Source organism: Denticeps clupeoides, chromosome 4, assembly GCF_900700375.1.
Source record: "Denticeps clupeoides chromosome 4, fDenClu1.1, whole genome shotgun sequence".
Classification (NCBI taxonomy): Eukaryota; Metazoa; Chordata; class Actinopteri; order Clupeiformes; family Denticipitidae; genus Denticeps; species Denticeps clupeoides.
This window is the reverse complement of record NC_041710.1, coordinates 3,689,897-3,699,518: the sequence shown is the minus strand read 5'-3', so window position 1 is coordinate 3,699,518 and position 9,622 is coordinate 3,689,897. Positions and strand designations below refer to the sequence as shown.

Here is a 9,622-nt window from a genome sequence, read left to right as displayed (position 1 = left end):
TATGCAACACTATCACCAAGCAAAAGGATTCCATGATGGCTCCGTGCACCTTCTAGAGCAGATAAATCTACACATGGAATGTATCCTGGTGCGGCCTAGTCCGAGCCTGCTTTTGTGGCATCCTTGCTGAACATCCATCTGAGGCCCGGGGACGTCCTTGGATGTCAGATTTCCCTGTTCTTCACCCAGCCTTCCAACCAACAATGCTGAGTCCTGGACCGTCTGGCCTGCCCCCGTTCACGACACGCGCTGGCGTCGAATCTGAGCGCCAGAGCGGTTTTCAGCCGAATTGTCATCTGTCAGTGTGTCGGAAAATTCTATCAAAACGTGCTTTCGTCACACAGCCACAGTACGAACAATAAAGTTTTCTCAAACCGACTTCTGTGGGCAATTTTATATATATATATATATATATAAAAAACTTTAATAAAGTTATTTGAACAATATTTATTTCAATGAGTAAGTATATCAAGCTGGAGTTCTGCAGCAACAGATAGTTTTTTTTTTTAAACCCCATATGTATCTACGAATCTATCAAATATTCATGTTGCCAAAACACGAAGTCAACTTATTTAACGTTGATCCAACTCAAAAGGAATTCAATGTCACGGTTTGGAGCGTAAACGCGGACGCTCTCTAAGGGTGGTAGTAGCCTAGCGGGTAACACACTCGCCTATGAACCAGGAGACCCAGGTTCAAACCCCACTTACTACCATCATGTCCCTGAGCAAGACACTTAACCCTGAGTGTCCCCAGGGGGGGGGGACTGTCCCTGTAACTACTCTGGATAAGGGTGTCTGGTAAGGATGGTAGTAGCCTAGCGGGTAACACACTCGCCTACGAACCAGAAGACCCAGGTTCAAATCCCACTTACTACCATCGTGTCCCTGAGCAAGACTCTTAACCCTGAGTGTCCCCAGGGGGGGGACTGTCCCTGTAACTAGGGTAAGGGTGGTAGTAGCCTAGCGAGTAACACACTCGCCTATGAACCAGAAGACCCAGGTTCAAATCCCACTTACAACCATCGTGTCCCTGAGCAAGACACTTAACCCTGAGTGTCCCCAGGGGGGGACTGTCCCTGTAACTAGGGTAAGGGTGGTAGTAGCCTAGCGGGTAACACACTCGCCTGTGAACCAGAAGACCCAGGTTCAATTCCCACTTACTACCATCGTGTCCCTGAGCAAGACACTTAACCCTGAGTGTCCCCAGGGGGGGACTGTCCCTGTAACTACTCTGGATAAGGGTGTCTGGTAAGGATGGTAGTAGCCTAGCGGGTAACACACTCGCCTACGAACCAGAAGACCCAGGTTCAAATCCCACTTAACCCTGAGTGTCCCCAGGGGGGGACTGTCCCTGTAACTAGGGTAAGGGTGGTAGTAGCCTAGCGGGTAACACACTCGCCTGTGAACCAGAAGACCCAGGTTCAAATCCCACTTACTACCATCGTGTCCCTGAGCAAGACACTTAACCCTGAGTGTCTCCAGGGGGGGACTGTCCCTGTAACTACTGATTCTAAGTCGCTCTGGATAAGGGCGTCTGCTAAACTCTGTAAATGTAAATCTCCGCGGTTCCGGGTCCCCGCCCTCCGCGGGGCGCCGCGCCGCGCCGTGTCCGCCAGAGGGCGCTCCGGCTCCGGTGTGGAAATGCGCCATTCGATTGAGGAAAATGCCACCAGATGGCGGCTTAGGATTGCTGCTCTTCCGAAAGGCGCGGTTCCCGGGCTCGGTCCAAATTTCAATTTTAAAAAAAGAAACCCGCGCGCCAAAATAAATTTACATTTCGAACATATAAATCCAGGGCCGATAATCAATGCGACCATGACGGAACGAGGTAAGTTTTTTCCCCTTTTTTTCCCACCCCCTTGCTCGGCTTTGCTGTGGGAGGCTAGATGGAGCGCAGATTAAAGATGGAGGACCGGGAGGAAAGACGCGGTCGGTGGGGGATGGGTGCGCCACGGAGAGAAGGGCGGAATGTGCGTTCTTTTTTCCCCCCACGTCGCATTGCCGCCGTCCTGCGGCGACCTGCGCGCCGCTTCCCTGTCTCCCCCTCTCCGTCCTCCCCGTCCCCAGAACCCCGGTCCGCGGGGCGCCGCTTATATAACGCGGACCGTCGGCGTCGCCGGGACACATCGCGCCGCGACACCTCCGTGAACCGGTCGGGCCCCGGTCCTGGTCGGGAACTTTGGGGACGGGAGTTTGGCCTGGTCTCGCCGCGCTGGGTCCCGTTTTTAACCGGCGGGGCCTTTTCTGACACCGGGATCCCCAGTAAACAATGATCGCGGGGGCAGGAGGTGTCCCGTGGTTCGGTCGACGGTTCGCTCGTTACGCCGCTGTCGACGAGGTTCTCGCTCGTTTTTCAGCAATTTATTAGCAGGTCGTAGACATGGGTTGACCTTTCACCCCAGGCAGCGTGGATGGACTTCTGCAAGATGAGACTACGACAAGAAGCCCCGTTACCAAAAAACCCAACATGGGTACGAACCTCGGAATCGGTTCTGGTCCAAAATGGGCCAATTGAACGAAACTAAATACGAGTTGTTTGTAGAAGTAGCCTAGTTGGTACGACACTCGCCTATGAGCCAAAAGACCACAAAGGCCACGGGTTCAAACCCTACTTACTACCATTTACATTTTAGAGCATTTACCAGACGCCCTTATCCAGAGCGACTTACAGTCAGTAGTTACAGGCACAGTCCCCCCCTGGGGACACTCAGGGTTACGTGTCTTGCTTAGGGACACGATGGTAGTAAGTGGGACTTGAACCTGGGTCTTCTGGTACATAGGCGAGTGTGTTACCAGTTAGGCCACTACCATCGTGTCCCTGAGCAAGACCCTTAACCCTGAGCGTCCCAGTGTTTTTTTTTTTTTATTGATAAAGTGATCAGTGATTTACTCATTTACATACATTTACAGCATTTATCAGACGCCCTTATCCAGAGCGACTTACAATCAGTAGTTACAGGGACAGTCCCCCTGGACCAACTTAGGGACACAATGGTAGTAAGTGTGATTTGAACCTGGGTCTTCTGGTTCATAGGCGAGTGTGTTACCCACTAGGCTACTACCATCCTACTCGAAGTGAGGCTCATGAAAATCGTCTAGCAATACTACCTCGAAAATGTAGAACCTTGCAGAACTGTAAAACACGTACCGTCTCAAAACATCAACTTGTCAATCGTAACGCTGCCATATTCTACATGTGAAGGGGGCGGGGCTCGTTCACAACTACCAAGCTTTGGACGTTATTGCAGGAATGGAGTACAGTTCAACATTGCTTATGAAGAAGGAACGTAGCTTGAGGGTTTTTTTTTTTTTTTTTTTTTTCCAACTGTTGTCGAGCAGACGTGTCAGAAAATATTGACGTTGTGATACTATTTTTTATACAAATTTAGTCCAAAATTCAGTTCTGAGCTATGTTGTTTTGGCTGAATAATTAATGTAATGTGATCAGCATCCTGTATATCAGTTCTGTTTTTGCATTACAGTATTATAATATGTCATATGTTGTATTAAAAAGAAGTGAAGTGATTGTCATTTGTGATACACAGCAGCACAGCACACAGTGAAATTTGTCCTCTGCATTTAACCCGTCACCCTGAGTGAGCAGTGGGCAGCCATGACAGGCACCCGGGGAGCAGTGTGTGGGGACGTTGCTTTGCTCAGTGGCACCTCAGTGGCAACCTTCTGATCACGGGGCCGCTTCCTTAACTGCTAGGGCACCACTGGCCCGTGATGGTTAAAAGCAGAGGACACATTTCATTGTGTCACCGTGTGCTGTGCTGCAGTGTTTCACGATGAGTAGAAGTTTGATCGTCGCTGGATGGTCTCTATGTGCGTCCATGATTTCATTCGGTGCTCAGAATAGAAACGGAGTGTCACTTGAACGCATTCAGCATCATGTGCCATTCGGTACTGTGTCATGTTGCCATGTGACCAGCTCCCCTGCGGTTCCAGTGACTGTGCTACAGGGGTCGTCGGGTGGATTGTGTGTAAAATTGACCATTGTGAATACAGCCCATAAATAGGTAATTCTAATAAAAAAGGTTTAGGGATGATTTCAGGCCTGGTGGCAGCTTGCTAGTACAGAATAGATTCATAACAAGAAAGTGAGTTTAATATGAATATGCTGTGAAACTGTTTTTTTTAAAACTGAAAGTGAAGTGATTGTCTGTGAAGCACAGCACATGGCGACACAACGTAATGTGTCCTCTGATTTTAACCGTCACCCTTGGTGAGCAGTGGGCAGCCATGACAGGCGCCCGGCAACTTTCTGATAAGGGGCAGTGGTGGCCTAGTGGGTAGGGAAGGTTGCCGGTTCGAATCCCGAGCCCGGCAGTATAATCCCGACAGTAATAATGTTAGCATTAGCAAGACCCAGCTGACAGGTAGCCGTGACAGAACCACAAATCCATTCTGACTCCACCGTGCAGACAGATCCGAGTTGGTTCTGTTAGTCAGGTTGAAATGGGCATGACCTCTAAAATCCGCTACATTGACGTTTCACTCAGATTTTACATTTACAGCATTTACCAGACGCCCTTATCCAGACGCCCTTACCCCCCCCCCAGTGTCTTGCTCAGGGACACAATGGTAGTAATTTACCCAATTTATAGATTTTCCCAAGATGGCGCCGGTGAGGTCGACTGCCGTCACGACTGCTTTGTTTTTTACTTTGTTAAACAAATTGTTGTATGAGGTATCCAATTAATCGATGAAAAATCTACAGAATAATCGATTACATTTACATTTACATTATTTATCAGACGCCCTTATCCAGAGCGACTTACAATCAGTAGTTCCAGGGACAGTCCCCCTGGAGCAATTTTTTTTTTTTTTTTTTAGGGTGAAGTGTCTTGCTCAGGGACACAATGGTAGTAAGTGGGATTCGAACCCGGGTCTTCTGGTTCATAGGCGAGTGTGTTACCCACTAGGCTACTACCGATTACAAAAATATTCGATAGTTGCAGCCCTAGTTTGAACCTGGGTCCTCTTGTTCATAAGCGAGTGTGTTACTCGCTTGGCTACTACCACCTATGCAGAGGGTGATGAGTTGTCATACTAATAAAAAGGATACACAGGAGAGGAGGGGTTGGGTCGGGTTAACATAGTTCTTCATGTCCCAGGCTGTGGGTCCCACTTAGTCCAAATGTGCCTCGTCGCTTCATCACTGTCCAAAGTGCTAGCTATGTCTGTCAGCCATGGTTATCGATACCAACACTGATTACATCACAGAAAGAGAGAGAGAGAGGTTTCATCCAAATCGAACCGTCTTCCAGCAGGAGCGTAGTTCCACTTGTCCACATGTCAGCCAATCCAACGCGTCTCGCTATTGATTTATTGGTTCCTGTCCTGGACTTTTTTTTTTTTTTTCTTGCTCTCATTATAAACCGGGTTAAAGTGACCCGTGTAGGCATGTGTGTCGGCCAGGACGCTCCTCGTTGTCTCCTGTTTGTTGCCGCCATGCTGAATCAGGGCAAGTGCAGGCTTGTTTAATCTGAGGCACGAATGAGCGTTCCGGGGCACGAATCGGTTTTGCGGATTTTCTATTTATGTGCAGGTCGCGCTAAGAACACGCTCGGCTTTCACAAAGATCTGACCGTGCACGCAGAGACTGGACGATAACGGTGAACTGGGGCCTGTGAGACGTTGTGCAAATCTCAGGATTTGCTAATCATCTGCTGAAATCTGGCAGGGAGAGAGGATCCACACGCCAGCTCGTCCAAGTCGAGGTTCAATCAGGGCCAAATGAACCACAGAATGCTACTCGCAAGCATAAAAAAACATTTTGCACTTAAAAATTTCATGCACTTCTGAATTGAGCACAATGCATCACATTGTGTCTGTAAATAGTTTTATATATATATTAAAAAAAATTATAATATAATGTAACTGCTCTGTATTGGGATGCAAGAATATGTGTAGCAATCGATAAAGCCTTACATCACCAAGTGCAATGCAAAGTCACACTTCTCTGTCTGGATTTGGCAGATGCAGGAAAAGTGGTGCTTGTCTGTCTGTATTGTGTCAAGTGTAAAGCTTGGTCAAAATTGTTCCTAAAATCAAATTAACAAGCTTTCAATTTGTTAGTAGTCCGGTGATGACTGCACACTGTGCACTTGGGGCAGTTGTGGCCTAGCAGTTAAGGAAGCAGGCCAGTAATTAGAAGGTTGCCGGTTCGAGTCCTGAAACGCCAAGGTGGCACCGAGCAAGGTACCATCCCCACAGGCGCCCACTGCTCACCAAATGTGATGGTTAAAAGCCGAGGACACATGTCGTTGTGCCACCGTGTGCTGTGTTTCACAATGAAAATCGCATCACTTTCACTTCTGGGTTCACAAGATCAGCGGCGTACAATTGCAATGTCAGATTGTGCAAATACATGAAAGCAAAATGATGCGATTTACAGTGCAGGCCAAAAGTTTGGACACCTTCTCATTCAAGGTGTTTTCTTTATTTTCATGACCATTTACGTTGGTAGATTCTCACTGAAGGCATCAAAACTACGAATGAACACATGTGGAGTTATGTACTTAACAAAAAGTGGAGACCTGACCTCCACAGTCACCGGACCTGAACCCAATCCAGATGGTTTGGGGTGAGCTGGACCAACAAGTGCTAAACACGTCTGGGAACTCCTTCAAGACTGTTGGAGAGGCATTTCAGGTGACGACCTCTTGAAGCTCATGGAGAGAATGCCAAGAGTGTGTAAAGCAGTAATCAGAGCAAAGAAACTAGAATATAAAACATGTTTTCAGTTATTTCACCTTTTTGTTAAGTACATAACTCCACATGTGTTCATTCATAGTTTTGATGCCTTCAGTGAGAATCTACCAACATAAATGGTCATGAAAATAAAGAAAACACATTGAATGAGAAGGTGTGTCCCAAATTTTGGCCTGTTCTGAATATTTTAACTAAAGATACATTATATAATAGTTGAGAGTGCAAACATTCAAAATGCAATTAAGCGGCTAACACACTCGCCTATGAACCAGAGGACCCAGGTTCAAACTAGGGCAGCAATATTTACCAAAGTCACGACCAGAAGCAGATAGCTATCGTAATGCCACTGTGCACCACTAGAGGCGATAGTGAGTTACTGTAGTGTACTGTACTTTTCTTCAGTTACATGGGTAAAAATGGTATATTAGCAATGCACCAAAGATCTTGTACAGCTGCCGTTTAAAAGTAATTCTGCACATTTAAAACATACCCGTGTCATAAATAGTGTATTGGCCAACATTTTTATTACTCCCGCCTATTCACCAGTGCCTACACTACAAAAGTTTTTTTTTTTTTTTTTTTTTTTTTTCCCATGTTTCAGCAAAGCAGTCAGCGCTGCTAATGAGGAGAGATGCAGTGTTTCCATTTTCATGCTTATTCCTTCATCTGATGAATTCACTATCCACTAGGTCCATGTTCAATTCTCCTGCAGCAGCACAGGGTTAATGGATTTTCAAGCAGAGGAAATAAAATAATCTTTAAATTGGTCACAAGTCGCTAGCCGCGCCAAAATAGCTGTTTAAATAATAATAAAACGTGCCAGAACATGACAAAACAGCACATTCATAGCAGCCTTTTTTATAGCCTTGAACAGTCAGGTGATAAGTACAAAATAAGAATGAAGGGGATACTGCGGTAACCCCTTTCACTCATCAATTCTTATTTTCCAGATAACTGAGCAATTTAGCAATATGTTTTATTTAAATGTGGCAATAAATCTGGAGTACAAATTCATCCCACATGCAAGGAAATACATTTTAATAAACCATGCAAATTCATGTGTTTCTACTGACCTACTGACTTTATGTAGATTACGCCAGATCCGATATGAAACAGAATTCCGAGGATTCTGAAGCTTGAGCCAAACGTTGACCTTGGTGAATCATCACTGTTTTTACGGAAGAAAAAAAGCCCCATGACGCATAACGGCTGCAGAGCTGGAAGATTTCGCTGTGTGACATGACAGCTCCAGGGCAATGTTTGGGGGAAAGAACAGGGTGTGGGTAATGGGACAATCTTCATTGCCCTGGGGGAATTGGTTTAGCTAGACCAATTTAGTTCAGACACTCTTGGCCCTTAGCCGTACCTTTCATAAGTCATTAGGCCAGTCTGACATTCCGTTTCTTCTGGAACCGCACAGTCATCGCCTACTTTCCTTTTTAATACCTTTGCATCTCGTAACATCTGCGTAGACGGCCACACCTGCCATTAAAATGTGATGCCTTTTAACTCTGGGCGGTACAGTGTATCTTCACCGCCAGAAATATAAAGAGGAAAATTTACACGGACTGACAAAAGAAGCCCTGGCCATGTCATCCAGAACTAAATCAGCAGTCATCCTGCACTCATTACAAACATAATCTTGGATATATAGCCCGCTAGATAAATTAATTTACAGGTAGAGTATCATAAACTATATTGTTCCATTATAAACATCCCAAGATTGATTATTGGCCTGTATTTACTAATTAAACAGAATTGTGATTTTATGATTTGCATGTGTTAAGTGTTGATCATGCAATGAAAAATTAGTGCATACTGTAGGTAATCTTGTAATTCTGTCATTAAGAACCTCATCATAAAATCGTTGAGATTAGATCATTAGATCATAATCCCAATTTGGATTTGTATCACATAATATCCCTAATTTTATTCCTAAATTCAACCTAGATTAAATATTTCCATTCCTTACACTGTGTGCGTGTTTGTGTGTGTGTGTGTGTGTGTGATGACTGGCGCCCTACTGGTCATAATGTGAATGACATATTTTTATTTCTAAAACGTTTCTAGGGGAACCCCTGCACAGAAGAATATTGTCTCTTACGTTCCCAGTGCAATATAGAAAATGATTATATTATGATTGTCCTGTATAAATCCTAACGTTATTGTTAGACAGCATGTACCCATCCTCACGGTGTCGCGGTAAGATGATCTCTTCCACATAATCTCCTTGTAAATTGGGTTGTGTATGCGGTTAAAAAAATGTGTGGTATATGCGGTCACCATAACTTGATGACGGTGGCCATGGTTTGCAAATCAAAGGAGGTTTTCATTTTTAAAAAAAATCATGTTTATTTATAACATGCAAAAAAAAAAAATTAAAAGCACTGAATCATACGGAAGAGGTAGGTACTATCTCTTGGATATATAGGTGAGATAGGTGATTTCCAGCTCTACCGTGTTCCCCAACTCGAGTCCGGAACACGGCAGGAACAATTAACAGACTGAAGTGAGACTGAGCAGCCAGCCTCAGTTTAGTCAGTTGGTAAACTTCGAGAGAATGAGAATATATTGTCTCTTCAGTCCAAGTACTGTATAATATACAGTACAGGCCAAAAGTTTGGACACAACTTCTCATTCAACGTGTTTTCTTTATTTTTATGACCATTTACATTGCTAGATTCTCACTGAAGGCATCAAAACTATGAATGAACACATGTGGAGTTATGTACTTAACAAAAAAAGGTGAAATAAGTGAAAACATGTTTTATATTCTAGTTCCTTTGCTCTGATTACTGCTTTGAACACTCTTGGCATTCTCTCGATGAGCTTCAAGAGGTCGTCACCTGAAATGCTTCTCCAACAGTCTTGAAGGAGTTCCCAGAGGTGTTTAGCACTTG

The 9,622-nt window shown here is 45.0% G+C and overlaps 1 protein-coding gene across 2 annotated transcripts in view; it reads left to right on the top strand.

Moving 5' to 3' along the window:
- The first annotated feature begins 1,635 nt into the window (after positions 1 to 1,635).
- Positions 1,636 to 9,622, top strand: part of stag1a (STAG1 cohesin complex component a) — a 41,895-nt gene continuing 33,908 nt past the window's right edge. For both annotated transcript variants that reach the window (XM_028975500.1, XM_028975501.1), the window contains exon 1: positions 1,636 to 1,830. The gene's annotated coding sequence lies outside the window, so the exon portion shown is untranslated. The remainder of the gene's footprint in view (positions 1,831 to 9,622) is intronic.